The sequence below is a fragment of the Heterodontus francisci genome, chromosome 10, assembly GCF_036365525.1.
Source record: "Heterodontus francisci isolate sHetFra1 chromosome 10, sHetFra1.hap1, whole genome shotgun sequence".
Lineage (NCBI taxonomy): Eukaryota > Metazoa > Chordata > Chondrichthyes > Heterodontiformes > Heterodontidae > Heterodontus > Heterodontus francisci.
In genome coordinates this window covers 97,926,196-97,949,472 of record NC_090380.1, presented here as the reverse complement: position 1 = coordinate 97,949,472, position 23,277 = coordinate 97,926,196, and the positions used below count along the sequence as shown (strand labels likewise).

Sequence of the window (23,277 nt, the reverse complement as noted above, 5' to 3'; positions counted from 1 at the left end):
AGGATGCATTGAATATTGCGAACATTTGGAACCAGTATTTTTTTGTAGGAAAGTCTATTCCTTTTAATGAGATTTTAAACATTTCTTCATGGGATGTGAAAATTTTCTAGCATGCCTGCATTTATTGGCTGTCCATAGTGCATCACCTTCTCAGGGAAACTGTCTTCTTGAATGACCGCAGTTCCTGTGGTGGTGGTGATGATCTTACTATGGTGTTGGTAGGGAATTGGATGATTTTGACCCAGTCATGAAAGAAGAATAGTAACATACATCTGTGAGACTGGTGTGGGACTTGGACCAAAATCTTCCCAACTCTGAAAATGTCCGGGTCCTGACTCCATTCGTGGTAGCAGCAGAACTTCAGGCGTGATCTACGGGAGACGGCCAATTAAGAATCCGCCTCCGGGATCGCCAATCAATTAGGGTTAGCGGGTGGCCTGAGGAGGCGGGAGGGTCAGTCAGCACCCATGCTATGAGTGTGGCCAGCAGCCTTCACTGTGGCAGCAGTGAGAGTACTGCTGAAGAGTCTGGGACACGATGAAAGGCAGATGAGGCTGATGGCACTGGAAGGCTTCTCTTTAACCTGAGCACTCTCCACCACAGCAGTCCCATGGGGCAGGTCTGTGCCGTTGGATGATCACTGCCTTGCCGTTTTCACCATGTAAAGGCCAGATTGGCTGTAATTGTCAAACTGCTTGGACCCCATGCTGTGCTGTTGTCTCCTTTCGGATTATGAACACTGCAGAGGTCCTGCGCTCCTCTGGAAAATGTCTGATAATTGCCTCCTCGCCGCTGCTGGGTGGGTTCCTGCTAACACATTCAGCATGCCCCTGGGAAAAAGCGACCAAGGCGGGAACACGTTAGTAAACTGACTTGATGCATTTTTTTCAGATTTTCCTGCCCCTCTGCCCTGAACCCACCTCCAAGAGGCTGGGAAAATTCCCCCCTTGGTATGTGGAATGGGGTGTAGGACTGGGAGAAAGTGGCTTTTGCAATTAATAATCTGTACTCCCTTTTTTTGTTCTCTCTCTGCCTCATTTTCCTCCCCTTCCAATTTTTTGTGTCTGCCAATGTCATCTGGTACTTTCCCCATGTAGCCATTTATTGTATGTAGCCATTTTGGGTGTCAGCAAGCTATTTAATTGTTGAGGACATCATAGTTGAGGCCAAAATGTTTTGGCATCCAAAAATGTGCACTTCCAGTAAGGGTCACTGAATAGCAATCAGGAACCGTTGCTGATTTTGTTTTTCTTTCCCTGGTACACAGTTAGAGTTTGGTCTATTTAAAGGGAAAAAAACTTCAGAATAGCAGTGGATCCAGCACCCATTGCCTCCGTCTTGGTAAAGATTTTGTACTCAAGCAGCCCATAGAAACCTTTACAGCATTATGGTTTAAGGGTTAGCAGTAACAGCTGTGAACAAAAAAGAAAATGTCTAAGGTCAGAGGCCTACTTTGCAATTCTGTGGACAATGTGAAGAATAGAAGTTTGATCATAATTAAAATCAGAAGAATTAGAATTTCTCTACATTTTTAATATTTATATCTGACATTTTGATTTTCCTAACTTGCTTTCACCAGACTGCAGAGAATGCACATTATGATCTGGTTTCCAAGCTGCCACACTTGCACCTATTTGTTTTTCTGTAGCACATGTTTTAAATTGTAGAACTATACTCAAGTTAAGGAAAATAATTGTGTGTAAAATAAAAGTCATAATTATGAGCTTAACCAGATGTTAGGAGATTTAACCAAATCTAACAAACTTAATTTTCTTTTTATTCATTCTTGGGATGTGGGTATCACTGGCAAGGCCAGCATTTAATGCCCATCCCTATTTGGCCTTGACAAGGCGGTGGTGAGCCACCTTCTGGAACAACTGCAGTCCATGTGGTGTAAGTACATCCACAGTGCTTAGGGAGAGAGTTCCAGGATTTTGACCAGTGACAGTGAAGGAGCAGCGATATAGTTCCAAATCAGGATGATGTGTGGCCTGGAGGAGAACGTTTGTACGTGGTGGTGTTCCCATGCATCTGCATCTTGTAGCAACTGTGTGCTGGTAGTGGAGGGAGTTGATCCTTGAGGTGGTAGATGGGGTGCCAGTCAAGCTGGCTGTTTTGTCCTGGATGGTGTCGAACTGCTTGAGTGTTGTTGGAGCTGCATTCATCCAGGCAAGTGGAGCCCATTACACTCCTGAATTGTACCTTGTAGTTGGTGGACAGGCTTTGGGAGTCAGTAGGTGAGTTACTCGCCACAGAATTCCCAGCCTTTGATCTGCTCTTGTAGCCATAGTATTTATATGGTTGGTCCAGTTATGGACAATGGTAACCCGCAGGATGTTAGTGGGGGATTCAGTGATCGTAATGCCATTGAATGTCAAGGGGAGTTGGTTAGATTCTCTCTGGTTGGATATAGTCATTGACTGGCACTTAAGTGGAATGTGAGATTTGCGCCACATCATCCCAAGCCTGAATGTTGTCCAGGTTCTGCCACATGCGGGTACAGACTGCTTCAGTATCTGAGGAATCGTGAATGGCGCTGAACCATTTCTGACCTTATAATGGAAGGAAGGTCTTTGAAGCAGCTGAAGATGGTTAGACCTAGGACACTACCCTGAAAAACTCCTGCAGCGATGTTGTGGGGCTGAGATGTTTGGTTTCCAACAACCAGAAACATCTTCCTGTGTGCGAGGTATGATTCCAACAGTAAGGAGTTTTCCACCTGACGTCCTGATTTTGCTAGGGCTCCTTGATGCCACACTCGGTCAAATGCTGCCTTGATGTCAAGGGCAGTCACACTTGCTCACCTCTGGATTCTATGCTGTTCCATCCATGTTTGGGCCAAGGCTGTAAGGAGATCTAGAGCTGAGTAGCCGTGGTGGAATCCAAACTGAACATAGGCAAGCAGGTTGTTGCTCAGTGGCACAGTGGTTAGCACCGCAGCCTCACAGCTCCAGGGACCCGTGTTCGATTCTGGGTACTGCCTGTGCGGAGTTTGCAAGTTCTCCCTGTGACCGTGTGGGTTTTCGCCGGGTGCTCCGGTTTCCTCCCCCAGCCAAAAAAGACTTGCAGGTTGATAGGTAAATTGGCCATTGTAAATTGCCCCTAGTGTAGGTAGGTGATAGGGAATATGGGATTACTGCAGGGTTAGCATAAATGGGTGGTTGTTGGTCGGCACAGACTCGGTGGGCCGAAGGGCCTGTTCCAGTGCTGTATCTCCAAATAAAAAAAAATAAATAAAAAATAAGTGCCGCTTGATAGCACTGTCAATGACATTTTCCATCACCTTGCTGATGATCGATAGTGGATTGATAGGGCAGTAATTGGCTGCATTGGATTTGTCTTGTGCTTTTTGTGGACAGGACATACCTGGGCAGTTTTCCACATTGTCAGATAGATGCCTGTGTTGTAGTTGTACTGGAACTGCTTGGCTAAGGGCATGGCCAGTTCTGGAGCACAAGTCTTCAGTACTACAACAGCTAGGATGTTTTCAGGACCCGTAGACTTTGTTATATCCAGTGCCTTCAGCCGTTTTTTGATATCATGTGGAGTGGATCCATTTGTCTGAAAACTGGCATCTGAGATGGTGGGGAACTCAGGAGGAGGCTGAGATGGATCATCCACCTGGGCACTTCTGGCTGAAGATGGTTGCAAATGCTTCTGCCTATGTTTTGCACTGACATCATTGAGGTTGGGGATATTTTGGAGCTACCTCCTCCAGTTAGTTGTTTAATTGTCCACCACCATTCACGACTGGATGGAGGGAGCCCCACTTAATTTGGTTTAACAGCGTAACCTATTTTGATTAAACGTATTGTTCTAAATAAAAGTTAAGTTTGTGGAAATCCAATAGAATTGCTCTGTTTTTAAAGAAATACATTGAACCTAAATCACCTTAACTGATTTTTGTGAGGCACTTTACACTGAGTTCTCTACTGCCTCTTGTCAGTTTTGCAATTAAAAATGCCCTCATTGCACAAAAACGTCACTGTGTCGGAGTCATCTGTACAGTCTAGTTTTACTGACTTAAATTAACATTAGTCCATTTACAACTCTGTTTTAAATAGTATCTATGCTTAGCTTTTAATCCCAACCAGGAATTTTACTTGAGAATTTTTAAAAACGGGGAAAGACCACTAGCCCAGCAAGTCCATCATGTTTGATAGATCAATTAAACCTATCTGCCTCCCACCATTTCTGCAGATCTCTTGTCTTTGCAGGCATAAGTCCTTTTGAACTGCCCACTTTAATAGCTTTCTTGGGTAACCTATTCCACAACTCTTATTACCCTTTGGCTGTAGAGATTTTGGCTGATGGTCTTTTCTCCTAATCTTTTAACTTGTGTTGCTGTTATTAGAATTTAGAACCATTTCGATTAGTGAATCATTTGCCCGCAGCAATTTAGTCATTCCCTTCACAATCCAGTAAATGTCACTTTATTCATCATGAAATCTTTAATTGCCACATTAGCATGCTGCAGCACTTTTTTTTAAAAGTAAGAACTTGCATTTATATAGTACCTTTCACACCCTTGGGCATCCTAAAGTGCTTCATAGCCAATAAATCAATTGTGCGGCGTAGTTACTGTTTTAACAGCAGATGAGACAACCAAGTTGCACAAAGCAAGGTCTGACAAACAGTTATTCGATAAATGACCAGTGAAGCTGTTTTTAGTGATGCCGGTTGAGGTAGAGAACTTTGTTTTCTTTGAAAAAGTGCCATGGCATCTTTTTACACCCATGGAATAGAAGGCGAGGCCTTGGTTTCATGTCTCAGTCTAGGACTGCCCTCTCTAATTACTGTCAGTCTAGACATCAAAGAGCGATTATATGCTAAATTGCAGAGACATACAGCAGGCTGATGCAAAAAGAATTCTAAAGATTATATTCATTGGTTGACACCCCCATTCCCCTCCCCACCTCACCACTCAATAGTAATCCTTTACATTGTGTTCATTGAATTGAACCTGTGTATGGCATATCCACTGTATGATTTCTCTCCTAAGTGGTTTATGCCATCGCTGTCAACTGCTGCTCTACTCTGGAAGAAGTGTGATATTTAAATGACGACTGACTTCAATCCCAGCGCCTACTGCTGACTTAAAATCTGAGACAGCCCAGTAGGATGCATGCATGTAGAGCAGATATACAAAACCGCAACTGGAGTCAAGAGGGAGAGTGGTCATGTGAATATCTCAGCGCAGGAGGAGTAGAACAATAGCACATGAGAATACACTCGTTGAAATGAGCAAGAAGAGAGAAAGTGTATTTGTGAACACCAGGCAACATGAAAAGGGAGGATTTTGATGGTTAAAAGCTTTGTAATGTTGACTCCTCTCTTAAAGGAGACACTTTTTTTTTTTTTTGTTAGATTTTTGGGAAGTTTCATCTTGTACATCTTTTATAGAAGTGCATATACCCTCACCGAGTCATTAAATGTACAAAACAGTATAGCAAAAGTCCCAAGACTGGCACCTAGGTCCCCACTCCTAATGTCTCTACAGCCTGAGAAGTCCCTAACTATGGCTCCCCTTCATTTCCTGCTTTCAAGCTAGTTTTCTATTCAGTGATTCTTTATCTGCTGTATGGCCACGATCTCTCGCCACTGTTTTTGAAATAACTGCTGCAAGTAGAATTTTGCGGTAATCCCCAAGGTGAGAAATAGCAGCTTCCTTTTCGAACAGTAATATTTTAACCCTGCATTCTAGCAGGTATTTTGCACTCTTGCTTCTATATCCCGCCTCCCCGTATGGAACAGTTATCCTGACAGTTTACAACACTGCCCTTTCAATTCTGGGACCCAGATTTAAATCCAGCCCATCGCGATGCAATGAGAATCTCATTGTGCCAGTTATAAAATGCTATATGAAATATATTTGGCACTTTCGACCTACAGTAGTTGGGCGCAGCTGTGCATTGTTATCGATGTTATCATTCCTAAGAGGTGAGAGGTTGGAAAGTGGTGATGTCCAAAGGGACCTGTGTGTCCTTGTTCATGAGTTACTAAAAGCTAGTATGCAGGTGCAGCAAGCAGTTAGGAAGGCAAATGGTATGTTGGCCTTCATTGTAAGGGGGTTTGAGTACAGAAGTAAAGATGTCTTGCTGCAGTTGTACAGAGCCTTGGTGAGACTGCACCTGGAGTACTATGTACAGTTTTGGTCTCCTTATCTAAGGAAGGATATACTTGTCATAGAAGGAGTGCCATAGAGGTTCACTAGACTATTCCTTGGGATGGTGGGATTGTCTTATGAGGAGAGATTACAGAAACTGAACCTGTATTCTCCAGAGTTTCGAAGAATGAGAGGTGATCTCAGTGAAACTTACAAAATTCTTACAAGGCGTGGACAGGGTAGATGTGGGTAAGATGTTTCCTCTGGCTGGTGAGTGTAGAAGTAGGGGAGACAGTCTCAGAATAAGGGAAAAACCATTTAAGACTGAGATGAGAAGGAATTTCTTTACTCAGGGTGGTGAATCTTTGGAACTCTCTACCCCAGGGGGCTGTGGAAGCTCAATCATTGCGCATGTTCAAGACCGAAATTGATAGATTTCTGGATAGCAATAACATTAAGGGATGTGGGGATAGTGGGGGAAAATGGCATAGAGCTAGATGATCAGCCATGATTTGTTTGAATGGTGGCACAGGCTCAACATGCTGAATGGCCTAGTCCTGTTCCTATTTCCTCTTTTCCAATGTTCCTGTTTGGTCTTAAAGTGATGATCATGCTAATTGATGGCAATGTGGCAAGTAGAAGTGTCATACTAATGCAGTTATAGGTGACGTTTGCATGTTGTTGAGAAGGAGTAGAGACAGATACATTCTGCATTACTGAAATTTTCTATTATTTCCATTTTAGTACTGGAAAGCTGTAGTTATACTTTGATTCTTAATTCTTAACATGATAACCACATCCCAGTATAACTCTCCCTCCTTTGATGATTCAGTAGCTGCAGTGCTGACTTTCAGGATTCTCTAACTTTACTACTCCCTTGTTCTGTTCATTTTTTAGTCAATTGTATAAATGTTTTTGTATAAACAGTGAGCGCTGCTGACTTCAGCAAAGAACTGGTTTGGATGGATTACTGAATCTGATGGTGTATCTTCAGTGATAATTTATCTCCCTAATACTCAACCTAAGTAATTCTATCAAAGCGATATCCTACCAACTCATTGTTTTGTTTGTTTAAACAATCAGCAGAATTATAGAGCAGAAAGACTTTCACTTTATCATCAGTGCCTTGATGGTGAAACCCTGTCTTTTGATTGAGAGGGCCTTGGATTATATTTTAACTTAATTCAAACTGGTTTCTTTAAAAAGATGTGACTGCTTAGTTAGTAATGTGGTTGACATCAGATAAATGTAGCTGTGATCCAGTTATAGATTTCAAATGTACCAAGCCATTTTACGTGGCTGAGCAGCTGGTGTAGAAGGGAGGGTTTCAGATATCTGGACCATTGGGATCTCTTCAGGGACAGATGGGACCTGTACAAGAAGGAAGGGTTGCATCTATACTGGAAGGGCACTAATATCCTGGCTGCAAGGTTTGCTAGCGTTACTCGGGAGGGTTTAAGCTAGTGTGGCAGGGGGGGTGGGAACCAGAGCAGTAGGACAGCTAGTGAAATAAATGAGGAGGACATAGTAAATAAGGCCAGTAGGACTAAGAGGAAGAGCAGGCAGGGAGATGTTGCTGAGCACAGCGGGACTGGTGGTCTGAAGTGCATTTGTTTCAATGCGAGAAGTATAACAGGTAAGGCAGATGAACTTAGAGCTTGGATTAGTACTTGGAACTATGATATTACAGAGACTTGGTTGAGGGAAGGGCTGGATTGGCAGCTAAATGTTCCAGGCTTTAGAAGCTTCAGGCGGGATAGAGGGGGATGTAAAAGGGGTGGGGGAGTTGCATTACTGGTTAAGGAGAATATCACAGCTGTACTGCGGGAGGACACCTCAGAGGGGTCATGCAGTGAGACAATATGGGTGGAGCTCAGGAATAGGAAGGGTGCAGTCACGATGTTGGGGGTTTACTACAGGCCTCCCAACAGCCAGCGGGAGGTAGAGGAGCAGATATGTAGACAGATTTTGGAAAGATGTAAAGGTAACAGGGTTGTAGTGGTGGGTGATTTTAACTTCCTCAATATTGACTGGGACTCACTTAGTGCTAGGGGCTTGGATGGGGCAGAATTTGTGAGGAGCATCCAGGAGGGCTTCTTGAAACAGTATGTAGATAGTCCAACTAGGGATGAGGCCATTCTGGACCTGGTATTGGGGAATGAGCCCAGCCAGGTGGTCGAAGTTTCAGTGGGGGAGCATTTCGGGAGCAGTGACCATAATTCCATAAGTTTTAAGGTACTTGTGGATAAGGATAAGAGTAGTCCTCGGGTGAAGGTGCTAAATTGGGGGAAGGCTAATTATAACAATATTAGGCAGGAACTGAAGAATTTAGATTGGGGGCGGCTGTTTGAGGGTAAATCAACATCTGACATGTGGGAGTCTTTCAAACGGCAGCTGATTAGAATCCAGGACCAGCATGTTCCTGTGAGGAAGAAAGACAAGTTTGGCAAGTTTCAGGAAGCTTGGATAACACGGGATATTGTGAGCCTAGTCAAAAAGAAAAAGGAAGCATTCGTAAGGGCTGGAAGGCTAGGAACAGATGAAGCACTTGAGGAATATAAAGACAGTAGGAAGGAACTTAAGCAAGGAGTTAGGGCTAAAAGGGGTCATGAAAAGTCATTGGCGAACAGGATTAAGGAAAATCCCAAGGCTTTTTACACGTATATAAAGAGCAAGAGGATAACCAGGGAAAGGGTTTGCCCACTCAAGGACAGAGATGGGAATCTATGTGTGGAGCCAGAGGAAATGGGCAAGGTGCTAAATGAGTACTTTGCATCAGTATTCACCAAAGAGAAAGACTTGGTGGATGATGAGCCTAGGGAAGGGAGTGCAGATAGTCTCAGTCATCTCATTATCAAAAAGGAGGAGGTGTTGGGTGTCTTGCAAAGCATTAAGGTAGATAAGTCCCCAGGGCCTGATGGGATCTACCCTAGAATACTGAGGGAGGCAGGAGAAGAAATTGCTGGGGCCTTGACAGAAGTCTTTGCATCCTCATTGGCTACAGGTGAGGTCCCAGAGGACTGGAGAATAGCCAATGTTCCTTTGTTTAAGAAGGGTGGCAAGGATAATCCAGGAAATTATAGGCCGGTGAGCCTTACGTCAGTGGTAGGGAAACTATTAGAGAGGATTATTTGGGACAGGATTTACTCCCATTTGGAAACGAACAAACTTATTAGCGAGAGACAGCATGGTTTTGTGAAGGGAAGGTCGTGTCTTACTAATTTGATTGAGTTTTTTGAGGAAGTGACGAAGATGACTGATGAAGGTAGGGCAGTGGATGTTATCTATATGGACTTTAGTAAAGCCTTTGACAAGGTCCCGCATGGCAGACTGATACAAAAGGTGAAGTCACACGGGATCAGAGGTGAGCTGGCAAGATGGATACAGAACTGGCTCTGTCATAGAAGACAGAGGGTATCAGTGGATGGGTGTTTTTCTGAATGAAGGGATGTGACTAGTGGTGTTCTGCAGGGATCAGTGCTGGGACCTTTGCTGTTTGTAGTATATATAAATGATTTGGAGGAAAATGTAGCTGGTCTGATTAGTAAGTTTGCGGACGACACAAAAGTTGGTGGAGTTGCGGATAATGAGGATTGTCAGATGATACAGCAGGATATAGATCAGTTGGAGACTTGAGCGGAGAAATGGCAGATGGAGTTTAATCCGGACAAATGTGAGGTAATGCGTTTTGGAAGGTCTAATGCAGGTGGGAGGTATACAGTAAATGGCAGAACCATTAGGAGTATTGACAGGCAGAGAGATCTGGGTGTACAGGTCCACAGGTCACTGAAAGTGGCAACGCAGGTGGATAAAGTAGTCAAGAAGGCATACGGCATGCTTGCCTTCATTGGTCGGGGCATAGAGTATAGAAATTGGCAAGTCATGTTGCATCTGTACAGAACCTTAGTTAGGCCACACTTAGAATATTGCATGCAATTCTGGTCGCCACACTACCAGAAGGACGTGGAGGCTTTGGAGAGGGTACAGAGGAGGTCTACCAGGATGTTGCCTGGTCTGGAGGGCATTAGCTATGAGGAGAGATTGGAAAAACTCGGATTGTTTTCACTGGAAGGGCGGATGTGGAGGGGCGACATGATAGAGGTTTACAAAGTTATGAGCGGCATGGACAGAGTGGATAGTCAGAAGCTTTTTCCCAGGGCGGAAGAGTCAGTTACTAGGGGACATAGGTTTAAGGTGCGAGGGGCAAAGTTTAGAGGGGATGTGCGAGGCAAGTTTTTTACACAGAGGGTGGTGAGTTCCTGGAACTTGCTGCCAGGAGAGGTGGTGGAAGCAGATACGATAGTGACGTTTAAGAGACATCTTGACAAATATATGAATAGGAAGGGAATAGAGGGATATGGACCCCGGAAGTGCAGAAGGTTTTAGTTTAGGCAGGCATCAAGATCGGCGCAGGCTTGGAGGGCCGAATGGCCTGTTCCTGTGCTGTACTGTTCTTCGTACTCCTATTTTAAAAATCCTGGTTCAGACATGCAGTGTTCCTGAGATTTTGTGTTTGAAGCAGTTCAGAGAAGGTTTACTAGACTAATACCTGGAATGGTCGGGTTGTTTTATGAGGAAAGGTTGTACAGGCTAGGCTTGTATCTACTGGAGTTCAGAAGAATAAAAGGCGACTTGATTGAAACATAAATGATTCTGAGGGGTCTTGACAGGGTGGATGTGAAAAGGATGTTTTCGCTTGTGGGAGAATCTAGAACTAGGGGTCACTGTTTAAAAATAAGGGGTCGCTCATTTAAGACAGAGATGAGGAGAAATTTTTTCTCTGAGGGTCGTGAGTCTTTTGGAACTCTTCCTCAAAAGGCGTTAGAAGTAGAGTCTTTGAATATTTTTAAGGCAGAGGTAGATAGATTCTTGATAAACAAGGGGGTAAAAGGTTATCAGGGGTAAGTGGGAATGTGGAGTCGAGGTTACAATCAGATTAGCCATGATCTTATTGAATGGCGGAGCAGGCTCAAGGGTCTAAGTGGCCGACTGCTCCTAATTCATATGTTCGTATGTATTTGTTTCTATCTGAGGTTGATTGGAATTTTGATTCAAGCATTCTTTGTAAATTACTTGTGTAATTTGTGGACTGTAGTTTTACGAGTACTGCCAACTGTCCAAATGTGGAACAATATTAGTTGTATGCTGGGTAATTGTGAAAGATTTGTATATTTAAAGGGGTATTGCGGTTATTGTTTGAACGAATGGCAAATAGGTGCAGATCTGATTTTTGAAAAACCTGCTCTTAAAGGAGATGGATTCTTTAATGTTTGTATTGTTAATAAAGTTTTTAATGTTCACACATTGTAAAACAACGTTTCAATACAATTGTTGAAAGCAGTCAAATGGGAATCGTATTTGTGCCAACACTCCCTTTTCGCTTGTGAGCAGGCTGCAGCTGAATCCTGTTCCGGTTGCGGTTTGACTGTTTACTGAGCAGCCAGTCACAGATAACAGCAGTTCACTATTGCATACATTATTCCGACAGGTCTCGCATCTCACGCAAGGAAGATTGTACGAGTTGGCACTAGCATAGATTCATTAAAGGCAGTGGAGAAGATTTGTTTGTTTAATACTGACGTTAAATTTTCTATGTCTTGTAAGTTCACTTGTGCTGTTCTAAAGGTTCTGAATCATTTAATATTTAGTGAACATCACTTTTTTTGATTCCTTTAGAATATTTGAGATCTTATTTGCAAATCAACTACTTGTTATTATGAATATGGAGCCATGAGTTAAAAGTGTGGAGCAGACATCTGTACTGCTTATAAATTTTGTATAAGGAACTGAATCTTTGAGATAAAAATGTAATAAATTTCTGCCTGACTTAGTTTAGCTGTGTGGCATTGTAGCAGAAATGTTTAATTTTAAACTTAAAATTCAAAATTTTCTCAGTTGACCTCTAAATATATCTATATCTAAATATAAAGATGTGTGTTTATTGTGTATATAATTTACTGTTTTGAATGCAAAAGACACATGACATTTTGGGTTGAATGTTTTGTAAGTGCTCTTGTGGTTAAACTGGAAATTACATTATCTTAGATAAGCCAGTCAACATTGATCGAATGGAACATGGTTTAAAAAGTTACAATGAATAACAGCTTCATTATTTACAAGTGAGATTATAGTATGCCTGGGAAATATGGCTGGTGTAAGGGCAATGGATGCTAAAGCAGGAAGTGCTGATAATACTAACATACATTAAACCTATAGTTTTATCCTCAGGAGAACATACATTTGGGTTAGATTTATTATATTACCAAGTCTTTGAGTCTTTACTGCAATCATGTATAGATGGTGAGGATGGAATATGGAGTACAGTTTCTTATGTCTGATCTTATTCAAAAGATGAAACATTGCTTCATCATTTCATTTGAAAAAATGAGCTGCTGGATTTCTTTGGAGATACTGTTGAATTCTTAACTAGAGAAGTCATGAGTTTGAATCTCACCATTAACTGATAACTGGGAATTATTCCCTATCTTGGATTTGTTTCATTTATATCCAGCTTACAGGATGAACCACTGCATAATAGAACACTGAGAGAAAAAGGAGCTGAAAGACTCAGCCCTAACTCTTAGAAGAACTTCTCTCGCCAAACTCACTGTGCAAGAGGAGTGATGGATATAAAGAATTCTTCATCCCCGTGCCTAGTATTGTCGGCAGCCAAATGACAGTGGAACTTTGGTCTTCAGCTTGAGGCTTCACGGTGGAGTCTTTGTTTACACTATGTAACCTTAGCATCTGTGAATATCAAAGCCCTTTTGCAGCAATGATAAAATTGTGTAAATCAATCCTGGGTCTTGGCGCAGAATTTTAACTGGCACTGTGTGTGAAGAAGGGCGTTTGGTAAGTGAGTGACTTTTAAGGGTTAATCTCAAGACTGGTTTTTGTTTTCTTTACAGCTAGCAATTAATTGAAATTCCTGTTTCAGCTGGGAGGTAGGTTGGGTTTCTTGCAGTTTTAAACAGTGGTACACTGACACTCTGTTTCTAGCTAGTTAATTTGGTAGCTAGTTTAAACTGGTTTTTGAGCTGTAGCAGAGCTGACACAGCATTGTTTTCAGAGCATAAATTCAGGCTGCTTGTCTGCACTGAGTGCTGCTGGAGGGTACAGAGTGTTAAGAAGGGAGTTCGGTAATTGAGGGAGCTCGGTAATGAGGGGAACTATAAATTAAGAAAATAAATTTGAGTGCACAGAGTGTAAAGTGGGAATTTGGTGTGTGAGGGAGGGGCTCCTTTCTTTCTTCTACCTTTTTTTCAGCCTCCAGTAGATGCCTGTCTCTTCGTTGTGGGGGAAGAAGTTGACTGGTGAGTAACTGGTAAGTTATTTTACTTCTCATTGTAACAAAATGTTTTTAAAGTTACGTTATGGCAGGTCAGCCTGGCCAAGTGGAATGTATGTCCTGCGGTATGTGGGAAGTCATGGACACACAACGTGTCCTAGATGAACGCATCTGCAGAAGTGTCACCGGCTGCATAAGCTTGAGCTCCGGCTTTCGGAACTCGAGTGACGGCTGGAGTCACTGTTGTGCATCCGTGAGGCAGAGGACTACGTGGATAGCACATTTAGGGAGGTGGTCACACTGCAGGTTAGGAGCATGGAGGCAAAGAGGGAATGGGTGACCACCAGGGAGTCTAAGAGAACCAGGCAGGCAGTGCAGGAGTCCCCTGAGTCTTGCTTGCTAATCGGTTTTCCATTTTGGATACTGGTGAGAGCGATGGTTCCTTGGGGGAGTGCAGCCAGAGCAAAGTCTGTGGCACCACAGGTGGCTCAGCTGCACAGGAAGGGAGGAAGAAGCGTGAAAGAGCAATAATGATGGGGGATTCGATAGTCGAGGGGTCAGACAGGTGTTTCTGTGGCAGTAAATGTGACTCCAGGATGGTGTGTTGCCTCCCTGGTGCTAGGGTCAAGGATGTCATGGAGCGGCTACAAGACATCCTTCTGGGGGACGGTGAACAGCCAGAGGTCGTGGCCCACTTTGGTACCAATGACATACGTAGGAAGAGGGATGAGGTCTTGAAAGCAGATTTTAGGGAATTAGGAAGGAAACTAAAAAACAGGACCTCCAAAGCAGTAATCTCAAGATTACTCCCAGTGCCACGTGCTAGTGAGCATAAGAATAGGAGGATTGATCAATTGAACATATGGCTGGAGAACTGGTGTAGGAGGGAGGGCATCAGATTTCTGAGGCATTGGGACCGGTTCTGGGGCAGGTGGGACCTGTACAAGATGGACGGGCTACACCTCAACAAGGGCCGGAACTAATACCCTCGCAGGGTGATTTGCTGTTGCTGTTGGGGAGGGTTTAAACTAGCTTATCGGGGATGAGAACCTGAGGGGTAGCTCAAATTGGAAGGAAGTAAAGCTGGTAACAGGAGGTAGAAAAGTAGTAAGTGACATAAGGCAGGCGAAACAAAGGCGAGCATCAACTTGGCGTAGAATGCAGAATAATGTCAAGAAGACAAGGTTAAGGGCACTACCTGTATGCACGCAGCATTCACAACTAGGTAGATGATTTAAAGTCCCAAATACAGGTAAATGGATATGATCTAATTGCCATTATGAAAACGTGGCTACAGGGTGACCAAGACTGGGAACTGAATATTCAAGGATATGCAACATTTAGAAAGGACAAGCAAACAGGAAAAGGAGGTGGTGTTGCGCTGATAAGGGATGGGATCAGTACGTTAGTAAGGAAGGATCTCAGATTGGAAGAACAAAATGTGGAATCTGCTTTGGTGGAGCTAAGAAACAGCAAGGGGCAGCAAACATTGGTAGGAGTTCATAGGTCACCAAACAGTAGTGGTAGTGTGGGGCATGGTATTAATAAGGAGATTAGAGAAGCATGTGGCTTTGGTAATACAGTAATCATGGCAGATTTCAATCTGCATATTGATTGGGTAAACCTAATGAGAACTAATGCTGTGGAGGACGAGTTTCTGGAGTGTGTTCGGGATGGTTTTCTAGAGTAGTATGTTGAGGAACAGACTAGAGAACAGGCTATCTTAGATCTAGTTTATGTAATGAGAAAAGGCTAATTAATCTTGTAAAATAACCTTTAGGGATGAATGACCATAGTATGATACCATTTTACATTATCTTTGAAAGTGAGGTAGTTCAATCTGAAGCCAGGCTGTTAAATTTGAACAGAGGAAATTATGAAGGTATGAGGGGCAAATTGGCTGAGGTGGATAGGCAGTGGATAGTCTTTCAAGGAATATTACATAGTGTACAGCAACTATATATTCCTTCAAGGCACAAAAGTCCAAATGTAAAGGCAGTCAACTGTGGATAACAAAGGAAGTTGAGGATTGCATAAGATTAAAAGAAAAGACCTATAAAGTTGCAAGAAATAGTAGTAAACCTGAGGATTGGGATGATTTTAGAATACAGCAAAGGAGGATGAAGAAACTGATGATAGGGAGAATAGAACATGAATATAAGCTAGCAAAAAATATAAAAACAGACTAAAAGCTTGTAGAGGTACGTAAAAAGGAAACGTTTGGCAAAGATAAATGTGGGTCCATTACAGGCAGAGTCAGGAGAATTTATAATGGGGAATAGAGAAATGGCAGAGAAGCTAAATGATTACTTTGTGTCTGTCTTCACTGAGGAAGATGCAAGGAATCTCCTAGAATTAGAGATCCAAAGGATTAGGGCGAATGAGGAATTGAAGGAAATTCGTATTAGTCAGAAGGTTGTATTGGAGAAATTAATGGGGCTGAAGGTTGATAAGTCCCCAGGACCTGATATTCTACATCCCAGAGTTGAAAGAGGTAGCTATGGAAATAGTGGATGCATTGGTGATCATCTTCCAAAATTCTACAGACTCTGGAGCGGTTCCTGCAGATTGGAAGGTCGCAAATGTCACCCCACTATTTAAGAAGGGAGGGAGAGAGAAAACAGGGAATTACAGACCTGCTAGTCTTACATCAGTCGTTGGGAAAATGCTAGAATCTATTTTAAAGAATGTGATAAATGGACACTTGGATAATAATCTGAATGGGCAGAGTCAACATGGATTTATGAATGGGAAATCATGATTGACGAACCTGTTGGAGTTTTTTTGAGGATTATATCAACAGAATTGATAAAGGGGCATCGGTGGATGTGGTATACTTGGATTTTCAGAAGGATTTTGATGAAGTCCCCCACGGGAAGTTGGTTAGCAAAATTAAAGCACATGGGATAGGAGATAATATACTGGCATGGATTAAGGATTGGTTAACAGGCAGAAAACAGAGAGTAGGAATAAACGGGTCATTCTCGCATTGGCTGGCTGTGACTAGTGGTGTACCGCAGGGATCAGTGCTTGGGCCCCAGCTGTTCACAATATATATCAATGATTTGGATGTGGGACCCAAATGTTGTATTTCCAAGTTCACGGATGACACAAAACTAGGTGGGAACGTGTGTTGTGAGGAAGATGCAAAGCGGCTTCAAGGAGATTTGGAAAGACTTGGTGAGTGGGCAAGAACGTGGCAGATGGAATATAATGTGGAAAAATGTAATATCCACTTTGGTAGGAGGAATAGATGTGCAGAGTATTTCTTAAATGGTAAGCGATTAGAAAGTGTAGATGTACAAAGGGAGCTGGATGTCCTTGTCAGTAAGTCACTGAAAGCTAACACGCAGGTGCAGCAAGCAATTAGGAAGGCTAATGGTATGTTAGCCTTTATCGCAAGAGGATTTGAGTACAGGAATAGCGAAGTCTTGCTTTAATTGTATAGAACCTTGGTTAGACTGCACTTGAAGTACTGTGTGCAGTTCCCTTACCTTAGGAAGGATATTATTGCCATAGAGGAAGTGCGACAAAGGTTCACCAGACTTGTTCCCGGGATGGTGGGACTGTCCTATGAAGAGAGATTGGGGAAACAGGGCTTGTATTCGCTAGAGTTTCGAAGAATGAGAGGTGATCTCATTGAAACCTACAAAATACTTAAAGGGATAGACAGGGTAGATGCAGGTAAGATGTTTCCCCTGGTTGGGGAGCCTAGAACCAGGGGACACAATTTTAAAATGATGGGGAAGCCACTTAGGACAGAGATGAGAAGAAATTTCTTTACTCGGGGTTGTGCATCTTTGGAATTCTATACCTCAGAGGCTGTGGAAGTTCAGTCTTTGAATATGTTTAAAGCAGAGATTGACAGATTTCGAAACACAAATGACATAAGGGGATATGAGGATAGTGTGGCATTGAAGTGGATGATCAGCCATACCCATATTGAATGGCGGAGTAGGCTCAATGGGCTGAATTGCTGCCTCCTGCTCCTATGTTCCTAAGTAGGGCTCAGATTGAGGTCCGAGCAAGGGTCAGCATTAAATCTTCAAAAAATTGCCGGTGTGTCAGAAATCTGACACTTCCTGCTTTTACCGGGGCGTGTTCAGAGGCGTGCAGGGAACCGCCATGGAGATATTAGATCTCTAAGTATGCGAAAAGGCAATTCATTCTGACTTAAAGCCAGAATGCTGAATTAAACAGTCACAGCTCGGGAAACACATTCACTGAGTGAGAGCGCAGGGGGGATTCATTAGCTTGTATAACTGACAGGCTGGAAAGTCTTTAATGACTGAAACTGCACAGCTGCTTCCCTGCCTTTGTGAAAGGCTTGTGTTCACAGGACTTGTGTGAGTGTTTTCACTGCTTTAGAGGTGATTGCCAACATTTTGGAAGTCATTTCTACTGTCTTGGACATTACTCACCTTAATCTGCACTTCCCTGCTGTCTTCCTTCACTTCAGGATGGTAACAGCTTATGCAGCTCTAACGCAGACCTCAGGTAAGGAACAAGAGGAGCACAGCAGGAACAAGAACACCAGCTGCCTTCTCAGCCACGTGCCCTGCCAAAGAACATTCTGGATGGGCACAGAGCTCCAGCTCAAAGGAGTTGAGAACACCAACAGAGGTTAGATGCGCAGAGGATCACCACTCTTGACTGAACAACAGTACCTTAGGAGGCTCAGCTTTTCGTAACAGGTCATTGCTGACATCTGCAGACCCCTGGAACAAAACCTCCTTCCCTGTGAACCAGGTGCGCGCACACTGGCAGTGGCCATCAAGATCACCACAGCCTGAATTCCTTTGCCTGGGGGTCCTTCCAGGGATCTACTGGAGACATCTGCACTCTTCACAGTCTGCTACCCATGTGCATCTCCCAGGTGACCAATGCCATGTTTGCCAGGGCCATCAATTACATCCACTTTTCTACTGATGAGACCAGCCAGACACAGAAGAGACTCATTTGCTGCCATGATCGGATTCCCACATGTACAGGGAATCAGACTGCACATGTGGCAGACAAGCCCTCAGATCAGTCAGCAGTATGTCAGTTGAAAGGGATTCCTTGCACTCCAATACCCTGCCAATATCCACGACCTCCTTCTCTGCTGCGGTCAGGGTGGCTATCACCAGAGGGGCACCCCTGGTCCTCTGTCCCATCCTGGAGTTCTGTGCTCTCTTCTGCAAGGAGAGAAAGCAGAGAGTTATGATCATGAGAAATGGATTGTGGAGAGGGTGGAATAGCAACATTTGGTGGAGGGTGACTGAAGAATTGGTGGAGATGGCAATAAGATGAGGCTAAGTTTTGGCTGTTCAGATGGGCATGTAAGGATATGAGTGGAGCTGCAAAAGTGTATTGGTCTGAGGAGTGCTGTGCAGGAGAATGCTGGGGAAGTCAGAGTGTGAGGGTTGTCATTTGAAAGTGGGATGCCGCTCAACTTTCCAGCCCTCAGGAGGTCATTGAACCTCTTGTGGCACTGAATCCAGGTACGAGACACCATGCTGCTGCTGCTCACTTTGTCTGTCACTTCCAACCACGCCTGTTTGGTCCGAGAGGCTGACTTCTTCCTCCCATCCTTAGGAAACAATACTTCTCTGCCGGCCCCCACAGGCCCTGGTAGGACCTCCAATGATGAGTCAGAGAACCAGCGGGCAGCCTTCCCCCATTGCACTTCCATTCTTGTGCTTGAGCCTCAGGAGTCAATCTAGAATGCAGCCATTCTGACCCCTGCCGGGATCCCTTTAAATAGAAATCCTTCCATTGACGAGTGTAGATTGTCATCATGCCCACACTTGGTCCGTGTTCCCAACCAATCATAGCAGGATGCTAATGCCATGGCTGATTTAAACATCCGGAGCAAAGCCTGCTTCTCTCTCAATCTGGTTCCCGACCCACTGCCACTCTTCTCCTCCCGCCCCATCCTCTGCTGCGAGTGGGTCGGTGAGGTTAAAACTTAGTCGTGTAACTTTCAGACTTGACTGCTGGAATTGGCTTCTGATTGTTGCCCTTGAGCAGGAATGGGGGAAACCTAAATGACGATAGAGGAAGAGAAGGGTGAAGTAAATAAATGTCCAAGTCTTTATCATAGTTAAGGTTAGTAGTTTCCTGCGTCCATTTCCATTGCTGTCTATTGTACGGAATCATATAAAATCCAATCAAATCCCTACTCATTTTAGGAAAAAAGTGATTCATATTTCTCGTGCTTTACATGGGTAATTTAAATGGGAATTAACAATAGATACAAATGAATTGCAACTAACTTCCTGGCTAGCATCCATGTATCTGCCCTTTCACAGTGCAGAAGAGCTGGATTCTCTCATGAATTATCTCTAATTAATTATTTCTTCCTCCCCGCTTATCATTGAACATTATTAGCTGCTCTGGTTTGAGAAGGAGAGAAACTTTTTTTTTTCTCTTGCATTCTGTTGTTCGTGATCTCTAGTTTCCTGTCAATTTCAGAAATGTTAACAAACTGTCATATCTGTTGTCTTTCTGCAGTTGAGTTCTGTTACCGTCAATCTAGAAAGGTTCAGTCTACAGGAAATTGTGAAAGCTAGGATGGTTGCTGCTGATATGGCAAAGACCCAAATCACCAATCAAACTACAAGGCAGCTCGTACTGCTGTAGCAAGATGCACAAATAACATTCATCTGGCTTGATGTTGGTCTATGTTGGCTGCACTGTGAAGTTTGTAGCACTTAAGTACAATCAGAAGCCCAAAAACAAAAAGAACTAGGGTATTGTAAGATTCTGGAGTCATTGGTCAGTCTCCATATTGAGAGAGACCAGTCAAGCCAGGCCTGAGGCTGTATTTTACTGAAAGTATGCATAGCAAAAGTTTTAAACTGTTGGTATTATGGAACAGATTGGGATTACAGGATATGACTTCACCACCACTGTCCTTCCATTGGGAGCTAAACTTACTTGGGTCCCACTGATCTGACCTTGTAGTTGGTCCTGATGCTGTGCCTTATAACTGATGCCCTTAGAAGTAGTAAATGGGTTTCTGCGACAGATTTTCTGTTAAGGGAATAGCAGACATATCACAGCTTGCTCCAGCTTGGCTTAAAATAGCTTGGTCTCTGGCCGAAGGAGCTCTCTTTACATACAGGCAAACTTCATCATAATGACCCCTGCTTGGACCGAGAGAAGATATCAGGGTGTTCACTATAGTGGGGTTTGGCGATTTGCTGCAGCAGAAAAATAAACCAGCAATTTGAATCCAAGATTTTATTATAATTTATAGAAATCTATATAGTATACACTGCTTCAGGTTATTCATGCTTTTTCTCAGTGCACTGTCTATCTTGTTAACCAATCTAAAAAGATCCTCAGTTCCAGATAATGTCTGGGCAAAGTTTTGCACAGTTGCAATTGTCTTTCTGAACTCATCCAGTGAAAGGTCTGTACCACTGAAAGTTTCATCTTCACCTCAATTCAACATCACTGATTCAGTAATATCCTCTGCACTCACTTTTGCTTGTGTAGGGGCTTGGTTTTTGTTAGATTCAATTTCCTGTCATTTTGTTTTTCAAATTTCTATCGTATTGCATTCCGAACAGATGGCATCTCCTACAGTTGGTCTCCATTTTCTGCAGACCATCCATATGTTTAAAGCAGTTCACCAATGATGTTTCTAGTATATGCTTTTTGTGTGAAGTGCATGGCTTGTGGAATGTCATCCTTTTTTTTTAATTGCTGTCCCTGCACTCTTATTTCCCTCGGTAGGAACTTTGTGTGTCAGGGTTTGAAGCACTGATTAACACCCTGGTCCCTGAGCTGTAGAACATTTGCTGTATTACAGGTGTTACGACCAGGTGAGAAAAAGGTCTAGGGGTTCCCGTTCAGTGAGCTCCCCCTTGGTGAATCCTTGTATTCTTCTGAAACCTTGTTCACTGTAGGAGACTCTTCTCTCTTTGGGTTCATATGCCTTCAGCAGTCTTCAGTTCCATGAGAAAGAGATGGAAGCAGACAAGAGAGGCTGCGACAAGCCAGCCACGAGAGGTCTTGTCAGTTCAGGAGCAAACAGCTTTCGGAGTTCAAATTCTCTGTGGCAAGTTTTTTTAAAAAAAACCCTGCAACAGTCAGTTGGTCATGTGATTAAACTGATGTTTGTGTATTCGGCCATCTTAGCAGTCAACCTGGAATATTTGCTCCTACACCTTCAACGTCTGGTAATCAAAAGATTGAATGCATCAGGGAATGGTCTTTTGTCCCTTTTAAGCCCTGTCTGTAAATATGCAAATGTCTTTCCAGTCAAGAGTCTGGTGTTGCTTTCTTTTAAAAAGCAAGTTCTTTCTTTACTCCAGTAACAGTTAAAAAAAAATCAATGTCATGGCGAAATGAATCTGCATCATTCTTGGTGGGTGAGACCCTGCAAGACTCGGGCGAAAGTACAAGGTGACTGCTTTCAGGTCTTTGACTTTTGGATGTGTTGATAAACAGCATCACTTCACGACATGGAAATTGCACTTTCTGTCCAAATATTTGATTCATTTATTCCAGATGTCTCCAGTCATTGTTATTTTTGTTCCTGTAGATTATTAGCAACATCTTTACATTTTTAAAACACCTAGAATTTGCTGCTTTACCAATTTAAAAGAAAAAAATGAGGCAAATGATCAGTTCCATCCAAGTTTTCTCAGAGCAGAGGGGTAACTCTCTATTTGCTTTGTTTTGTGCCAGCACAAGCATCACCGACATTGGCCAGTCTTTTAGGAAAGAGCTGCTCAAAGTCCAGTTTCATTTAAGTTTTAAAAAGCTCTCACAAGGTTTTGTGTAAGAGATAGAAAAACATGTTAGCCATGAGCTTGTCACCTCACCGCCACTCCCACCCCCCCTCCCCAGGCTATACTGGCATTCTTCGTTCTCTCTCCCAGGCTATACTGGCACTCTTTGCACTGTTATTCTCCCACCCTAGTATACTGTTCATTCCAGAACTCCAAATGGCCTCTAATTATGCTGCAGTTACTGCCTTCCCAGGTCATGTATGCATTTTTATTTCGCAACCCTTCCAGTTCAGACTGACATCCATCTCCCAATCCCCACCCCTCCAGTTCACACTGGCACCCATCATTCCCTGCCCTCCAGTTCACATTGGTACCCATTGCTCCCTCTTTCCCTCCAGTTCACAAGATGCTTTCCTTCCCCTAAGTTCACGGTCATTCTGCTCTCCCCTTCTAATTTAGAATGACATCGTTTTATAGAAACAAAGAAAATTTATGGCACAGAAGAAGGCTATTTGGCCCATTGTGTCTGGTCCTTCTCCCTCCCCTTTCATTGCTTTGCTCTGACCTGATGTTGCTGCTCTTCTAGTGGATAGAACTTTGCTGCACAGTGTGAGTGGGAACTTCTGGTTTTACACAACTATTGCGAGTGTTCCCAGCCAGTATCTCAGTTCTCTCCTCATAACAATAGTTTCCCTTCTGAGCCATCATCCTGGTTAATGAAAGCTGAATGATCTCCATGGCTTTGCACATTACTTAAAGAAAAAACTGTATTGAAAGATCTGATCTTGCATGTAGGCTGAGGATCTGTTTTTGGGCGACAGCAAGGGTTGCACAGCACCTTTCTAAGACTGAAATGAATTCTGTTCAGAAAGTTTCACTGGTTTGAGGAAATAACTGAGGAAGAGTACTAGATGTAAATTAATCAGCAAAGGCTTTGCCTGACTCATTTTTCAAGTCTTTCATTTCCTCAACACTGCTAATCAGTGTGGAAAAATCCATTTTGTACTGTTGTCAAGGCCTGCAAAATTAGTCATTAGACAATGAAGATTTGCCATAGGGAATAAATTTCATGGAATACATTGTGACCGGTAACAGATTACTCTGTAAAAAAAAAAGTACTAAATAGTAAATGTATGTTTTCTCTTTGCAGCCTGGAT

At 43.1% G+C, this 23,277-nt stretch overlaps 1 protein-coding gene across 1 annotated transcript in view; it reads left to right on the top strand.

Annotated features, from left to right (window-relative positions):
• Positions 1 to 23,277, top strand: part of mrps6 (mitochondrial ribosomal protein S6) — a 95,655-nt gene that overhangs the window by 65,600 nt on the left and 6,778 nt on the right. The gene's annotated exons all lie outside the window — the stretch shown is intronic.